The sequence below is a fragment of the Armigeres subalbatus genome, chromosome 2 (assembly GCF_024139115.2).
Source record: "Armigeres subalbatus isolate Guangzhou_Male chromosome 2, GZ_Asu_2, whole genome shotgun sequence".
In the NCBI taxonomy this organism is placed as follows: domain Eukaryota; kingdom Metazoa; phylum Arthropoda; class Insecta; order Diptera; family Culicidae; genus Armigeres; species Armigeres subalbatus.
The window spans coordinates 3,739,091-3,757,844 of record NC_085140.1 but is presented as its reverse complement, the minus strand read 5'-3'; the positions used below and the strand labels follow the sequence as shown (position 1 = coordinate 3,757,844).

The following is an 18,754-nucleotide window of genomic DNA, read 5'->3' as shown; positions in this document are numbered from 1 at the left end:
TGAACGTTAATAGAGCCATTAAGGTTCAGTTTATTGAGAGGACACTTTCACATGACGATATAAAACAGACAGATTGGTTAATTTCGATAGCAACACCCGGGCAAAGCTGGGTATTTTCTGCTAGTCCTTTATAATAATGAGTTTGAAGTAACGTATGAAAGCGTTATGCTACGTACACACCAGTCAAGCAGTTCGACGAACATTGACTCCACCCCCAAGAAAACGCTTCGGTTGCTGCTTTGTTGGAACGTGTGTGAAGTTGTTCGAACAACCATTTGACAGTTGGCGGCTCGGTTGGAAAAAATTAAAACGGTTTGATTTTGGTTTGAGTTGTCGGGGTGGAGTCAAGGTTCGCCGAACATGTTTGAGCATTTGTAGTGAAGTTGCACAAACCCCCATATATTTTTTGATGGTTGATGCTCAAGTTAGCGCTCCGGTCGTTCGTGTGTGATATTGTTGGTCGAATAAATTGATTGTTCGTGCCGCTGTTGGTAAAACTTGATGGATGTTGGAACAAACGAGAGGTGGAGTCAATGTTGGTCAAACTGCTTGACCGTGTGTACGTTCCATTATGAGTGTTACCGATACATTTATGTTGCCAAAATTCCTACGATTTGTTTATTTGAGACGCCATTTTGTGTTTAACCAGTTCGTCTATAATGACATGCAATCAATTGTGTGAAGAAGTTACGACAAAAATCGTCATAACTTTTGGTTGCGCGACTATCGTCGTGGTATGCATGCGGCGCGAAGAAAACGAATAGGTGTTGCGAAAAGATATTTTAGTTACTAGATAAAGATTGTCGCTTCTGTTCCCTTTGTTCTGCTGTCCGAAACATGTGTGTTACATACCTGTCAAATCGTATGGATTTTTCTTCTTTGACATTTAGCTCCCCTATCCTCGCCAGCAAAAGATGTTCCGGACAGCGACGACAACGACAATCTTTATCTAGTAACTAAAATATCTTTTGTGTTGCGTCGTGCAATGTTATGACGAAGACTAAATCTTTTTCGCTTTCTTCATACGACGAGAATGACTATTGTCAGCCCTGCTTGTGACCCACCGTTTCATTTTTTCCTGGTATAAAAAGGCCCATGGTTCGTGCTTAGAGATGTCGTAAAATACCGATTAATCGAATAATGACTAATCAATTACTCTCGATTTTTGTCGATTATTGAACCGCTTAATCTTTGTAAGTAATCGATTCAAAACTAATCGATGATGAATCGATCAATCGAAGTAAACGATTATTACGGAGAAAAAGAAAAATTTGGATAGCTCCGCGGAAATAACGCGCAGAGGACAATCCCCGCATAGAACAAATCATGCATAGTGTGCTTTGAATTGAGCTCAAATTATTAAAGCAAATCAACTGTCATGCAATCCAATCATTTGATGGAGTGCCCATAAACACAAAAAGATCAATTATTAGTTCTCTGTCTAGGTTTTGAATTTTATTTTCAGTGGTTCAGTTTCTTAGGGAAGCTAATCAATGAAGTATTTTACATAATCTCAACTTCATATCAAATTTGAAATGATGCTTCCATATAGTCACACGTCCCAAAGCGCTTACACTATTCGTAATAATTGGTTTTACGGCGTCTTATTGAACATGAAACGACCTTCTCTTTCCTTGAAAGGTCCTCGTGTCAGTTTGGTTAAGAGACCCACTCAATACCAAGATTTGTACTAGTGCGTTCTGAGCGAAACGTTTAGTTGAGCCAGTTTGCAGGTACATACAGAAACACCCTGCCAAAGGTTACCAGAGCCCGCAGTCAAATCCTGCCACAAATCGCAGTGCTTCTGCTGACCCTTGAGACACATAAAATTTCAAAGCTTTTCAACATTTCATTAAATTATGTGTTTTCTTTTTTTTTGTGTCTTTATTAAAGAGACTTTCAGCCCGAGGCTGGCTCGTCTCCGTTATGTGTTTTCTGTTCAATAAAGCATATTTTCTAGCAATGTCATAATTATAAATATAAACAAAACATCGCAAATCTAGCATTAGCTGCTTTGATCACTAGCCTGGAAAATATTCATTGGAGGCGCTTTGGATTTTCCAGGGTTCCAAATTTTTCTTGCTATGCGTAATATTTTGCGGTATCTCTATTCGCGCTTTATTTCTGTACGATGATCCACGGTAAGAAGTCGCGGAGAGCGCACAGAACGATGACGTTGGTAGCGGTCCTAGCATCGATGGCGGTGGTTTATGCATCTGTAGCGGTTTAGCGGCAAATTATCGAATGGCTATCTGGTTTTGGTTTTGTTGCAGGACCAATATCTTTTCAGGACCATCATTTTATACAGGGGAAGGTTGTTGTGTGAAGAAATTTGTTTAAAGTGCATATTAACCACTTTGCGACGCCAGAAAGTTGCCGTCCGTATCAGAATCACGAACGCACGCCGGAAGGAGATGCTACACATATTTTTTTCGCATGGATGGCATCAGTGGCAGCCAAGTGAAATTTTGTCAATTGACGAATCCAAGAGATAAAAAGAAGAAGACATGCGATGGTGAGAAACAACAAAATCGTTCATGGCGAAGTATACGGCGGTGATTTTAAAACGCCCGTATAAAATTCTAAAGGTGTTCTAATTAAAAACTAATTAATGTAACATGAACGATTTTGTTGTTTCTCACCATCGCATGTCTTCTTCTTTTTATCTCTTGGATTCGTCAATATTCTGATTTGGTTTTGTTACTCTTTATGACTGCGAAGGCGAATTATTGAAAATCAATAGTTTTTTTCAAGTATCACAATTTCATGAAAGCGATGGTTCAGCCGAGATGAATTTTGTTTAAAGTGCAAATTATAATCGCTTGGTGACAACAACGCCAATATATAACGGGATATAACGCCAATTTTCGGCATTTCGTAAAGTGGGGGGCGCGCATAGAGAACATTTTTAACGCATGTCTGCCAGTTTCCTTCCTGACGATTTAACTCGCGAACGGGTTGACCGATTAGCAAGATTTTCTCCTTAATTGATTCGTTCTGGGTTCCGCAAGGTTTGTATATGTATATAAACAGTTGGTGACTTATCGGGGAAATGTAAAAAAAAATCATTTGAATACAATTTTAGGTCAGCTGTTGAGGAAAACAAAACAAACGCACGAAGATTGATCTAGAGTACGGTGCTGCAAATAGTTCATTGAATATTAGTGTGGAATCTGAAGCGAGTGCTGCCGTAATCTGAAAAAGTGACGTATACGCCATTTTCTAAAAATGGTGTTAACGAGTACTACTCATCGAGCTCTTTAACAGAAAAATAGAAAACATGCATGTTGTAAAATGGCTGTTACGTCACTTTTCCAGATTACGGCAGAGTGGAGATATATCAGCTTCCACCATGACATTATTCTCTCCCCTTTCATACGGAAGTTTGACAGAAGGAAGGTCGTGCGATATATACCATCACAAATGTAGCCCTCCGCTCGCTTTCAAATCGACTTCTATCAAGCATTCTTCATGCCTGCCGTATCCTAACGGAACTATCAATTATATACACAGGATTTTGTTTTTACGCGATTTTTTTTCGCTCGTGTTTTTGATTGTGTGTCTTCAATTTACCACCAAATATACATCTTTGCAACATATTTTAAAAAATCCTGAACAAATCAAAGAAAAATCACATGATAATTGATATGCGTTGAACATTCAGGATGAGTGCAAAATTGAGAAAATGTAAATCGTGTAAAAACAAAATTCAGTGTACTCTAATTCTATAATCCATTTTACGAGACAGGTTCGAACAGCTGATCGAAATTTTGAGTGGACTGCTCGGTCTTTGTTTTGGTAAATTTGCATGCAAACCATCATCAATTCGCCAGTATGTAGTAATCATCATTTCATTCCATTTTCGCAAATGTTCCTTGTAAAATGTAAATATTAGTGTTTGGTCTCCTGTCATTTGAGCTTTTTATAAAATAGCTTATAATGAACATGTAGAGTAGAGTGGGGCAAGAGTACGCACTTAGTTTTCAATCGATCATGTGGCCCTTATGAAGCAAGCTTCTGCACATCAAATCAGTGTCGATGATTCATATACTCTTCCTTCATCATCAGTGGAAAAAATATTGAAATTATTCAAATTCGTTTTAGTAGAACCCTTATTGCAAGACAAGTGAAAAACGCACTCTTACCCCACCGGTGGGGTAAAAGTGCGCATCGGGTGGGGTAAGAGTACGCATTTATCCAATTTATCCATTAATCCAATCATTAAGTATATATTGACACAAATAAGAGTTAATAACATTTAATTGATGTTTAATGAGCATATATTAGGGAATGTTTAAAGATTACGCAACTCTTAAAGAGGGAGGGGGTCCTAAAAATGTGCACTTTCATTCGAAAAACCATTGTTTTTTATATATACAAAAAACTACAGAGGTAAAAATATATATCAGGTTTCACGTGGCATATACAAAGGCATTTTCCAATCACGGTCCACCAAAGGTCCACCAATCACGTAATGTAAAATTTGGCTATTTCATCACCCCTTCCCCTATCTTACACTATTTGTATGAATCCTCTAAAAATTATATGGATCGTCACACTTCTCACAACCCCTCCCAGCTAAACGTTGCGTAATTTATGAATGTTTCTTTTGATTGAATGAAATTATCATTTAGATGAAATCTCGCTTAACTTTTCAAAAGGTCCTAAGTAACATTTTTTTCATGAATTAATTTGAATAGCGCAATCAACAGAATAACATGAAAGCTTTTGATTGCAGTACTCAAATTAATTCATGAAAAACATGTTACTTAGGACCTTTTGAAAAGTTAAGCGAGGAATTGTGTTTTCGTACTATGTTTAGGTTTACAACAAGTCCTAATACAATTTCATTATTTCGCTTCAGTGCTTTGTTCACTAAGTCCTTTCTAACACCGAATTACTTCAACTTATCCTAAAAACTTGTGATAATTTCAAATTCTGTCCCTTTTTTCTTAGTTGTGGATGTTTACGCTTTGGAAGAAGTCTTATTTCGGCCGGAGATACGGGTTTGACTTTATAACTTGAAGATTTATATGCGTACTCTTGCCCCACCGGTTCCTGCGTACTTTTACCCCACAGTCCCAAAAAATATTCAAGTAATGGTTTTGACTTTTTGGAAAACCAACCGGAGCACACTGGTTCAGAAGCCCCCAAAACGTGCGTTTTTTAGTTTTCGACCTGAAAACTACATTTTAGAGTCATGATGTCTTCAGAAGAGTTGAAGGATGTTTCTTGGGCTTTCTTTTGATAAGAAAATATCAATGATCTATCCACCCTGAAGGGCGGTATGGAATAAAAAATTTACGCAGATGTACAAAAGCAGTGGTTGTTCTCTGTAATGTTATAAAGAATGTGAATTGGAACATCTTTTCTGAAGACACAATATTGGACAAACGGTTTTGTAAGGAATTAGAGCACGTTTTGTATGAATGACCCCCAAAAATCATATTTTGAGCATAACTTTTTTGGAAATGATTTTGGCACTATGGTTTATTCTAGAAAGTTGTACTTGATGACAAAAAACATGTTTGTCTAGAAGACTACTTTGATCTATCTTGAAACCTGTCAAAGTTATTAAGGAATCTTTAGAAAAAATAGTAAATTTTCACATCAACACACCATGAAAAGCGGCAAGAGGCGGCAAGCCAAACAGCCACCATCTGAAGGATTCGGTTTTAAGCTACCGAATGCACAATGTTTTGTTTTGTTCCGTCGTGTTCCACTATTGTTTTGAATCAACTTAAAATAGTCCTTAATATACGTTTTTCAGTACAATTGTTATTTTACTTGGATTTCCCTATAGGACCCGACCGTTCAAAATAGTCGCTCCTTGAACGGTCGTTGAAATCGCCGTTTTCACCTTCCCACCCGTCACTCAAAATAATGTTCACTTAGAAGCTACTTGAAAACATATGCAGATATTTTCCATGTAGTTTCGTATGTAAAAGCTAAATGATTTGTTAGTGATGGCACTCATTATTCTCAATTCACTAGAAAATAAAATAAAATTTCAGTGTATTTTTGTTTGGCCATGTACTTAAATTTAAAGTGAAACTTTGATAATTTTTTTCTAAAGTATCCCTATAGTATCCCTATTAGTATCCCTATTAATGTATCCCGTCCACTAGAAGCGGACGAGGACAAAAATAGGAGTAGAAAACTATTTCATACTCAAACATTTTGCTTCGCAAATTGTTCTCATAATGCTTTTGCAGAATGTTTCATTAGCGATAGTTGATAAACATATATTTCGCTTTGAGAACCCCACTCATATATTTTTCATACATTCATTTTAAGTAGAATTCACTAGAAGAGTATATAGATATTATTTTCTATTGTTTCTAATGGATTCCACTACATTTCTTATTAAGATGCACTTTTGATTTGAGTAAGTTTTATTTGATTCCAGCAAGGCCGATGAAAGTTTAGATTTTTAAAGTCTACATGACTTTTTATAGTGGAATTGAAGTGACAATTATTTTGAGTGGTCTTCATAGTAAAATCTGCCAACACTGACTTTTTGGTGAGCTTTTTGGTGTTTACCTCGGACTTCTCTTTCTATTTCCGATGTTTTGACATCTGTTTTGATAGACAAGTAGCAAAAAACAAGGTAATCTACCAAACATTTATTGAGTTTGGCAAACCTTGCTGGAAAAGGGAACGCTTGAAATAGGCAAGTGAACCGACCTTCGAATCCATTGGTCAAGTAAATCCACAATATATAAACAATTAAAAAGTGGCTAACATGATTGGTTATTTATTGGATAGTAACAATCTCCATCAAGACGAAACAGCCACATTTAAGGCTGTCATTTGTCGAGATTGTAACCATGCAATAAATAACTAATCATGTTAGCCACTTTTTAATTGTTTTCGTAACAGTTGTACTGAAAAACGTACATTAAGGACTATTTTAAGTCGATTCAAAACAATAGTGGAACACGACGGAACAAAACAAAACATTGTGCATTCGGTAGCTTAAAACCGAATCTTTCAGATGGTGGCTGTTTGGCTTGCCGCCTCTTGCCGCTTTTCATGGTGTGTTGATGTGAAAATTTACTATTTTTTCTAAAGATTCCTTAATAACTTTGACAGGTTTCAAGATAGATCAAAGTAGTCTTCTAGACAAACATGTTTTTTGTCATTATGCACAACTTTCTAGAATAAACCATAGTGCCAAAATCATTTCCAAAAACGTTATGCTCAAAATATGATTTTTGGGGGTTATTCATACAAAACGTGCTCTAATTCCTTAGAAACCGTTTGTCCAATATTGTGTCTTCAGAAAAGATGTTCAGATTCACATTCTTTATAATATTGCAGAGAACAACCACTGCTTTTGTACATCTGCGTAAATTTTTTATTTCATACCGCCCTTCAAGGTAGATAGATCATTGATATTTTCTTATCAAAAGAAAGCTCAAGAAACATCCTTCAACTCTTCCGAAGACATCATGACTCTAAAATGTAGTTTTCAGGTCGAAAACTAAAAAACGCACGTTTTGGGGGCTTCTGAACCAGTGTGCGGAGTGGTGTTATGTACCATAAAGTACTCTAAGCAATAGGTTATCGAAATGGTATAATGTTCACCTGATTGAACGTATATATGGTAATGAAATACTAGTTGCGGAAATCCAATTATTTTTAGAAAAATGACCAAAAAGTTATCTAACTCCATATCTCCCTTGTTGTTTATTCAAATCGTTTACAATTACACATGAAAATAGTTGGTCAGAATACCTACCAAACTGATGCAGTGCTGCTAGTTTATCTTTTTTTATTACTACAAAAAATCGAAAACGTACTCTTACCCCACGCGCACTCTTGCCCCACTCTACTCTACGTCAAAGTTTGGAATTTCCATATCATTAACAATCATGTTGTTTGTTTTTCTTCAACGAGAAGTACTTGTATAAATATGAAACCTATTTAAATGTTAAGCTCTTTCTTTAAAATTAATAATTTTTATTTCGTTTCAGGTATTTAGTATCTTTTTTAATTCTTTTGGGCGTTCAAATGAATATTGTAGCGAACTTGATCTGTTTACGTGGCACACTGGTAAACCAAAGTGGACGACTGAAATTCTCGACAGCACGAATATAAGCCATTTTATAGAAAGCCCAAATGACAGGAGACCTAACACTAATATTTACATTTTGTAAGGAACATTTGCGAAAATGGAATGAAATGATTATGATGATGACGAAATGATGATGGTTTGCATGCAAATTTACCAAAACAAAGACCGAGCCGTTCACTCAAAATTTCGATCAGCTGTTCGAATCTGTCTCATAAAATGGCTTATTGAAAGTTTTACCACAGATAACAGATATTGAAGCTAGAACAAATTTTATTGAAAATCCTGTGTAAACTTTTGAATTGATATACGTTGGCCCACTACTGCCATCTACTCAACTGATTGCGGCAGTACATAAGGATGCAGCTGATTAACAACCGTCGAACGCAGCCAATGCATTTGACAACCGCATTCGGGCTCAGGGATGCCAGATATACAGACATGTCTGTATTTATACAGACTTTGGTCTTGCACACAGACATCATCCAGATTACAGACATTATACAGACTTTTGATTGATGTTACAGACTTTTACAGACATTTGATATCTTTGGAGGAAAACCGAAGCAGAAAAATCATGTGCAAAATAAAAGTGCATATAAATGTGCAGCGCAATGCAGTTGTCATTAAGTTTGACATCAGTTTTAAGTTTAGCGGTCCGATAACTGCAAAACTGTTGCAACTATCGAATTGCAGTTAAAAAGCATTGCAGTTAAATGACTTGCAGTTATAACGTCTACTGTAATAAGTAAATTATAAGTAATTCGAAGGTGAACTTGAATGGAAGAACTTTATTTTACAAGCATTCACTGACAAAATGCTAACGTCACAGACATTGTAGATAGTACAGAAAGGTCTCCTGCCGAAATTATGCAAGGGCCGTCTGTGTCTGATTCGGAGCCGGGAGATGATCTGCTGTTCTTCAAAATAGGGAACCTATGTCCACGCCGATGTGGTCCCTTTAATTTTCCGGAGGTAAACGAATGTAGTTGTCCAGTTTTCCCAGTTTTCTCAAATGATTTTCTTCATCCAGGTTTTGACATCACCTTGACATCCTTGACGACTTCAGCAAGGAGACACGCCTTGTTGTTGCCTGGCACTCCGCAGTGCCCCAGGATCCTAGGGAAGGAAGGTCGTGTTCGAGAGCGTGTTGGGAGGCGGTCCGATATAGTAAAACCGGTCCCAGTGACACCAATGCCGACTCCACCCATCCTTAAACCTGTGTTCATAGTTGTGGAAAATATCTGTGGCTCAACCACCAACCTTCTTAGAGCCACGGAATTGTCACCCCTGCGGAAATTGCAAACTATTTATATTCACCGCTGACCGTAGTGCGTCGATTCCGGCCCCTTTCAGCTAGGAGAGAGGATCTTGTATTCTCCAGCAGTGGCTGCGGCGAACGAGCCGGCTAGCGGCAAATAGCCGCCAGCGCACGTTGGCAAAAATACAGAATGCCAGCCTCGGCTGGTGTTGCGAGTAACAATTCTGAGGCGGCTCGAACGTAGGAATTGAAGGACCTCCTGTTGTTGGTTCGATGAGGATGAGACAAGGTCCGAACCACGTTGTCTCTGGTTCGATAATTTACTTTGAGTTCACGGAAGTGCGAAAGGAACGAGAGTCTCCGATCAATGGAGACTCCGAGAACATCTACAATCTTTTTGTTGGAGATGGGTTAGTCACCCAACTAGCGGAATGAGGACGTGCCCTCGAACGCATTTGCTGGTTGTCAAAGTCTACCAACTTCCGGTAAAACCAATGAGATTGCCGGAAAATTCCCATTCTTGCCACTGTTAGAAGTCCTGATGAAGGCCTTGGTAATGTTCTAGATCCGCGTGCTTGCCGTCGTTGTAGGCATTGTGCAGTACATCTTCCAGATATGCGAAGTATGTGCCCGTGCCGTATTCCGGGCAGAACGCTTGTTAGCGAAAGCCGAACCTATTATCGACTTCTAATTTACAGCCACTGATTTACAAACCTTTCCACGGCTTTGAAGACTCCTTTTGTCAGATAAATAGGCCGGTACATTGTGACATCTCGAGAGGAAATGGTGTCTTTGTGGATGCAAATTTACAACGAGGTTTTTCCGCCATTCATCCGGAAAGATTCGATCAGACCATGCTTGGTCGAGCAACCCCAGAACCAGATTTTGGCGGAGTAGGGAAAGGTTTTGATGATGAAATAACCAAACATATCGAGACCTGATGATTTTCCATTACTCATTGAGAGGGCAAAGGCTGCTCTGAGGCGGAAAACGCAGAATTGAAATTTGCGTTTTGTGAATCCGGGTGGACTCGAAAGATAGAGTGTGACCGCTGAATTTCAGCTGGATAATCGCTAATGGAAACTAAATTAATTACAATTACTTTTATTATACATTATTAATCATTTCATGGAACGAAAGCTTATTTCCAATTTCAGATTATTGAAGTCTTGATATTAGATTATATCAACAACGTATGCTTTTGAGTCATTTTCTTTTTCCAGTATACCTCTGAAGCCCCATACAGACAAATACAGACATTTTACTGAGATTAACACAGACATTTAAAAATTGTATCTGGCATCCCTGTTCGGGCTGCGTTTTCAATAACAATGATCCTTGCGCCATCTCCAATCGATTGCCAAACGTGGTCCCAATTAAAAATACATAATTGAATTAACGGTTGCGGATGTTTACACACGTATCGGATACCAGCCTCAATATCTGTTATCTGTGGTTTTACCTAAATTTAATCCATACCTAATCAGTTCGAAGGTTAGATATTCATTCCCAAATAGAGATATCCTCTGAGTCATGACTGATCGTGATCCTCCTATTTTCGTGCTTTTTTCATCTAAATTTCAACTGACCCACTACTGATCCAATATTTTCAAATGAACGCTCGCTCAAATCATTATTCCGTTTGACTTGGCTGTCATTAACAAGAATGTGCATCAACTTGAAAGAGTATTCAAATGTGACAATAATAGGGGAACTGCTCCTTGAATTCATACCATGTACCCAAATCAATACCACTCGAAAACAAAGAATTGATGCGCTAGTTGTTTTATTTCTCATTTTTGTGATTTTTTTCAGCAGTGAGCACGCCGGAAAACAACAAAACACGACACAAATTAAGCCTAAATTGCCTGTTTTGCGAATGTTATTGATATAGGAGCATGTTATTAATAATGGAACAGATACCCTACGAGTGAATAAATAAACACAGGATAAATATGGTCTTGTCAACTTTTTTCATAAAATAAATATCAAAGAAAGACTTGAAAGTGCTTTTCTGACTAGTAAATGGATGCAACCACCCTTCGTCTCCCGGTGCATATAATCAAAAGCACAAGTACTTTTATCCAGGTGATTTCTTCATTCGTGTGATGAAATAGCGGAAGAACACTTCTTTATTGATCAACAATGGATTGGTTCTACGCTGGTGTCTCCATCTTATAATTTTTGAAGAGTTATTAGATAGCCTTGATAGTTTCTGAATAAAATATTGGATTATGAAGACAATGAACAATAATAAGTTGAAAATATAAATGGCAAGTTTCATTCCTGTAGTAGATTCTTTTGTTGATGAAAAATAACAAATTTCTAGCTGTCATTGGCAACGCTGAACATCAATATTTGCTAGATGAAAATTCCAGTTCAGTGTCGGGAAACAGTTAACGTCCAACTTTTTATAGCATTCGCCATTATGGCGAGCATGGAAAGCTGGATAATCTAAATTATGATATGCAATGACATGCACTTAACTCTTTCTAAAACAGAATGATGCTAATTAGCAGCACAATCAAAAATTTAAGTAACTATATTCGAATCTAAATTTATTTCTTATTAAATATAATTCCATTTGATACCTACCAATGAATTAGAAAGAATTAGTGCAATAAACAATCAATAGTGTGATTTGCCAAAAGCTAACTGTAGTAAATTACTACATTTTACATTTACACAAGATTTTGTCTTATCCGTTTACTAGGTATTTGGCAGATTACACTATGTCACCGAAAGCTGTGCGGGGCATTGCGACCAAACAGTCCAAAGTGGTTCAGGCTCTGCTGATAAGTTTCAGCACAGATCCTACACTGAACTTCAAAGATATGTGTTAAGATATGTTTTATTTATATTTATTGAACGGCTACTCAGTCTTGCAATTATTACAACGAGTTTTTTATTCACCCGACACGGGGATTGTGTCGTAACGCCGTTCAATAGATATAATTAAAACGTACACACTTAATTTTTTTTACCGGGATCTCAGCAAAACGTTGAACTTTTACCGAGAATCGCACAGCCGCGCCCCAGTAAATATGTTTTTTGCCGAGATTTCTGTCAAAATTGCTGATAATCAGCAAATAATTTGCCGAAAATCAGCTAACAAACACTATTTTTGCCGGAATATCAGTTATTTATTTTGCTGGCGCACGGCTGTGCGGATTTTTGCCGAGCTGCAGATATAAAAACTGAGTGTGTACAGTCGATCCATAATCGGTAAAAGATATGTTTTATAATTTGGCTGGATTGTTAAAATAACAAAAAATATATCAAAAATCACTCTAGCCGTAACACAATTCAGAGGTTGATACCTTCATAGCAAAATTTTAACAAACGTAGAGGGTGTCTACTCATCTGTAAAAAAAGATTCCCTGATTTTTTCAGGTTTTTTCAGGTGTTTTACATTAATTTCCAGGTAAAAACAAACGTGCCATATATAGATTTTAACAGCAAAATAAGGTACCCCGGGGCAAGTGAAAAAACGGGGTAAGTGGGTACTATGACTGCAGATGAATCGATGAACGTTTTCAATGGTAACAATGTTCTAGGAAGATGAAGCAGAACTATAAACGAATTCACCCGACACAAAAATATTTGGAATCAAAACCATTTAAGGCACCATACTAATGCTATTGCTTGATCATGACTTTAAACTACCGAGAAAATCTATTACTTTTATTTTATTTCAATGGATTTCAAACTAAATAGTCGTTTCTAAATTTATCATTGATGTGGAAAGTGAATGTTTTGAGCAATTAAATAATTGTGTGACATCGAAAACTATTTGAAATTTTTAATTAAAGCCAAAATGCAATTTTCATTTGCCCTTGAGTTTTAACATACAGTCACTCTCAAAATTGAGCGTACAGCATGGATTAGATGAATATATTCGAAAATTCCAAAGGAAATTTCATTGTTGGCTCGGTTGTTTTTAATGCATTTCAATATTTATCCCTTCCTTCAATGTATGCGTACATAAAATGGTTGAAATTTTTTCTCTAAAGTTCATTTATTTGAAAATGATCTCAAAATACGCCTATTAGATGTGACAAAATTGAGCGTACAGCTAATGTTTTTCTATACAATTTCTTATTATAAACACGATTAATGTATTTTAATATTGTTTTTTCATGATTATATTCATAATAACATCCGCTACTTAAACATTCAATGTTTTGAAATTAAACCATGTTTTAATCAAAATGGCGAACAAGTAAGATGTATAAACAATGCTATTTTACAATTCAATGCTGCTGGGCAAAATAGATGCTTTAAGATATGGATTTCACCGGCATCGTGTCTTATATATGATAGATAATCGAAATCGAGCGAGACATACGATACATTTGGGAAAATTCAGTCGGTAAATGATGAAAACAGATGTAAACATACAGAGAAAACGACAAATGTTGGGAACGGCATATTTCAAATTAAGTATAACTTTATTTAAAAGTCGATGTATAGGTAGCTTATAAGCTCAGGACACTCATTAATAATAATATTAATAAAAGAGCAGCACACGGATACATTATAAGATGTCATTACAGTATCCCCCCGTTTATCCGGACCTCGCCAATCCGACGACTCGTTAGTCCGGATCTCACTAATTCGGAATTTTCCGGATTAAAAAGTATCAACACCCATTTAGACACATTATGCTGTCAGTTTTCAAATTTGTGCTGTGATTTTGTTTTGGTTCATTTGTATGGATTTGACAGTCGGTTTAACGAGAGCAACCCCGATAGTCCGGCCATACATTTGTCGGATCAGCGGGGGTATACTGTATATATTTGAAGACTCAGTCACTGTAGGAACAAATTTGGTTGAATCATTTAAATTCACCAAGATATCATTAAATAAGCTGCTGAACTCTTAAAAAAGTTCATTTTTACTCGCCACATGGAAATCATCCAATTGTATTCCTTATGGTAACAGACCGTGGAGTTCAATCCAAATTTAATTATGAAATTACGATTTTAAGCTATCTTTTCAATATTCAATCAGAAGTGCTCTACGGGGTTGAAAAGCGTTTTTTTTGTTCGGTACCTTAACTGCACCTTGTACTTTTAGAATTTGACTGTGAATGATTGGATTCAATAATATTACTCTTAATGATAAACCTGAGACAATAACCGAGCTTTAAAACAAATTTATGTTAAAGACATACCAAATTTAAATTATGACGTTCCTAACATTTGTCGTTTTCTCTGTATGTTTACATCTGCTTTCATCATTTACCGACTGAATTTTCCCAAATTTATCGTATGTCTCGCTCGATTTCGATTATCTATCATATATAAGTCACGATGCTGGTGAAATCCATATCTTAAAGCATCTATTTTGAACAGCAGCATTGAATTGTAAAATAGCATTGTTTATACATCTTACTTGTTCGCCATTTTGATTAAAACATGGTTTAATTTCAAAACATTGAATGTTTAAGTAGCGGATGTTTATTATTATAAATATAATCATGAAAAAACAATATTAAAATACATTATTCGTGTTTATAATAAGAAATTTTATAGAAAAACATTAGCTGTACGCTCAATTTTGTCACATCTAATAGGCGTATTTTGAGATTATTTTCAAATAAATGAACTTTAGAGAAAAAAATTGAACAATTTTATGTACACATACATTAAAGGAAGGGATGAATATTGAAATGCATTAAAAACAACCGAGCTAACCATTCAATTTCCTTTGAAATTTTCGAATATAATCAACTAATCCATACTGTACGCTCAATTTTGAGAGTGACTGTACATGGGGCAAGTGGGACATAATTGAACAACATTTCCGAAAAGCTATTTTAACAGTTTTTAGATAGTTGTCAGTGAGAAATAACTTCGTCATTCATATATCATACGGATCTGAATCAGTTGCAGTTTGATTTCGATATTAGAAAGTGTTGTACAGTTAGTTATCAAATGTGTATTTTGCATTCTGTAAATTATCTCCCGCATAAAGAAGAGCAATGGCTATAACTATGATACGATATTCTTCCGTTTATAATGCAAATTATCTATTTATTCTACAATAGGTCAACAGGATTTATGTTGTGTTTTGTTATTTTCAAACTTCGCATCATATTCTCAGATAAATAAAGTGCGTAACACATAAATTGGCAATTTTTTTCTGTTACAAATTAAAAACACTGCGCATCGCCTGAATAAAAACGTTTCTTCTGAAGTACTGATTTATATAATAATTTGTTTGTCATAAGCAGGGCCGGATTTAGCCGGAAGGGGGCCCCGGGGCTGACGGTATGTGGGGGCTCCAAAATGTACAAAAAAGGTTGGTTTTGGTACATAAGATTTGTGGGGGCCCGGGGCCACAGACGCCCCCGCCCCCCATAAATCCGTCCCTGATCATAAGACGAGTTTGTACAATCCCATTGAATTTCACCACTTAATTGTATCTTGACAGATACGTATTTCGACCTCAACAGTAAGGCCGTCTTCAGTGTCTCGTACTTGAAGTCGACAACTCGTCTTATGACAAGTGAAGACATTCCACTAAAAAGCTCAAAATAATTTTCTTAACAATTTGTGTTCTAAATAGAGAAATATTTATTTATACGAAAAGTCAATAAAGATTTGCTTATCCTTGCCACCTAAAACATTTGGCAAAAGTAATGTGACCAGTAAGCGTCCTGCGAAACGCGGGACGCCTATCTGGATTGCGTCACTGGCTTGAAAATTGAACCTCCAAAAATGCATTTCCCATAGATTTTGGCCCAAAAAAAATTGGAAAAATATTTGTAAGGCTGTATGAATTGTAATGAATTCGTAAAACGAAGTTGAAAAACGCAGCGTCCCGCGAAACGCGGGACGTCTGGTCACATTAGGCAAAAGTAAGCTAATGGAAAACAAGACAGCAGCCAAATAAACAGTAAATCGGCTGTTGTCTTGTTTTCATATCTGCTAACATTATAATCTCTAAATTAATGATTTCGTGTGTGTTACTTCTACGTGAAGTTAAACGATTTACAATGATATGGAAATGCTAATATCATCTTCCAAAACTTGGACGTACATGTTCATGATAGCATTAGAGGCGAAACTATAGAATTGATAGTTCCGTTAGGATACGGCAGGCATGAAGAATGTTTTTATAGAAGTCGATTTGAAAGCGAGCGGAGGGCAATATTTGTGATGGCACATATCACACGACCTTCCTTCTGCCAAGCTCCCGTATGAAGGGGGAGGGAAGAATATCAGTGTGGAAGCTGATATATCTCCACTGGCAAAAGGAAGGTGGTTTTATTCATGCCTATTTTTGTTATATTCATAAAGAATTTCCGATGGAATACTCAAAAGAATTTACAAAGTAATCCCTTATTGATTTCCCGGATAAATTCCTAGATTTCACCAAGAATAGCTTCGGAAATTCTCCAGGAATTCTTTTGAAGATGGTAAAACGTTTTTTTTTTTGCGGAACAATGATCCATTATCGTTCACTACATTTTCAATAGATTTGATTGGTATATTTATTCAATTATTTTCAATGTTTTTTTCATCTTTTGGAATAATTTCATTCATGATCACCGGGTATTGAAATTCCCCTGATTATGTCAGGAATTCCCTGATAATTCCAGGTTTTTTCCAGGTGGGGAGAAATTCCCTGATAATTCCAGGTTTTTCCAGGTAGTAGACACCCTGGAAGTCTTCGGTACAAAAATCTACTTCCAAATCTACTTAATATCGAATTGACCTTACCTACATAACGGATAAAGATCTGGTATGCTACAACTACGGATTTCCATCCATAATGTAGGCAATTAAATTTGGCCAGCTAGTAATATCGAATTGAACTTAGGTTATACTGAAGGTGATTACGTCCGATTTTTTCCCCATATCTACAAAAAATTTAGGCAATTATTTTGTAAAAATATACGTAACTAACGTTGTTATAATTTCGATATAGAATAAAACTGACCGAAGACACATTTTTATCGAATTATCTAATTATAACAAACGTTGTTGTAAATAACAACCATTGAATTGTGTTATAATTTAATTATGCATTCCTTATCGGTAAATGTAAGAAGTTAGTGGAGGAGAAGAATACAGCATGGGCGAGATTGCTGCAAAACCGCACGAGACCGTTACAAACGGTCGCGGACAGACAAAAATTGATTTCCGGAGGAAAAAGCGCCAACAGGAAGATCGAAACTGCGAAAAGACGGAGCATCTGTACCGCGCTTATAACGCACGAAAGTTTTATGAGAAGCTGAACCATTCATGTAAGGGAGCGTGCCACAGCCTGATGTGTGTATAAGGACATAAACTTCTTACGAACGAGCGTGAAGAGATCCAAAGGTGGCAGCAGCACTACGAAGAGTGCCTGAATGACGACGTGGCAGAGAACGATGGCGGCATAGTGGCGAACTTGGGAGCACGCGTGCAGAACATACGTTTTCAAGCCCCGGATCTCCAGGAAATCCAGGAGGAGATTGACCAGCAGAAAAACAACAAACCCACTGTGGTTGTCCAACTGAGGCACTGGCTAGAGCGCTGCACTGGGTCAGGCCGATAAGCTGGATTGTAGCAACTATCGCACAATCAAATTGCTGAACGTCGCCTACAAGATATTCCCCGAAATTCAATGCCGCCGACTAACGCCATTTGCAAGAGAGTTTGTAAGGCAGTACCAGGCGGGGTGTATGGGTGAACGCTCTATCACAGACCAGATGTTCACCGTACGCCAGGTATTGCAGAAATGCCGCAAATACATCGTGCCCACACATCATCTATTCATCGACTTCAAAGCCGCATATGATACAATCGATCGGGACCAGCTATGGCAGCTAATGCACGAAAAGGGATTTTCGGGTAAACTGTTACGGTTGATCAAGGCGACGATGGATCGGGTGATGTGCGTAGTTCGAGTATCAGGGGCATTCCCGAGTTCCTTCGAAACGCATAGAGGGTTACGGCAAGGTGATGGTCTTTCGTTTCTGCTATTCAACATCGCTGTGGAGGTAGTAATACGAAAGGGTAGGGATTGACACGAGTGGTACGATTTTCACGAAGTCCATCCAGTTATTTGGTTTCGCCGATGACATTGATATCATAACACGTAACTTTGAGAGGATGGAGGAAAGTCTACATCAGACTGAAAAGCGAAGCTAAACGGATTGGACTAGTCATCAACACGTCGAAGACGAAGTACATGATAGGAAGAGGCTCAAGAGAGGTCAATGTGAGCCACCCACCACGAGTTTGTATCGGTGGTGACGAAATCGAGGTGGTTGTTTACTTGGGCTCACTGGTGACCTCCGATAACGATACCAGCAGAGAAATTCGGAGACGCATCATGGCAGGAAATCGTACATACTTTGGACTCCACAAGACAATAGACTCCGATCTCCGCCGTAGCTATCTACAAAACGCTCTAAGGGC

The 18,754-nt window shown here is 37.2% G+C and overlaps 1 protein-coding gene across 2 annotated transcripts in view; it reads right to left on the bottom strand.

Moving 5' to 3' along the window:
• The window catches only part of LOC134213945 (ubiquitin-related modifier 1 homolog), a 57,695-nt gene that overhangs the window by 38,596 nt on the left and 345 nt on the right, over positions 1-18,754 (bottom strand). The window lies entirely within an intron of this gene.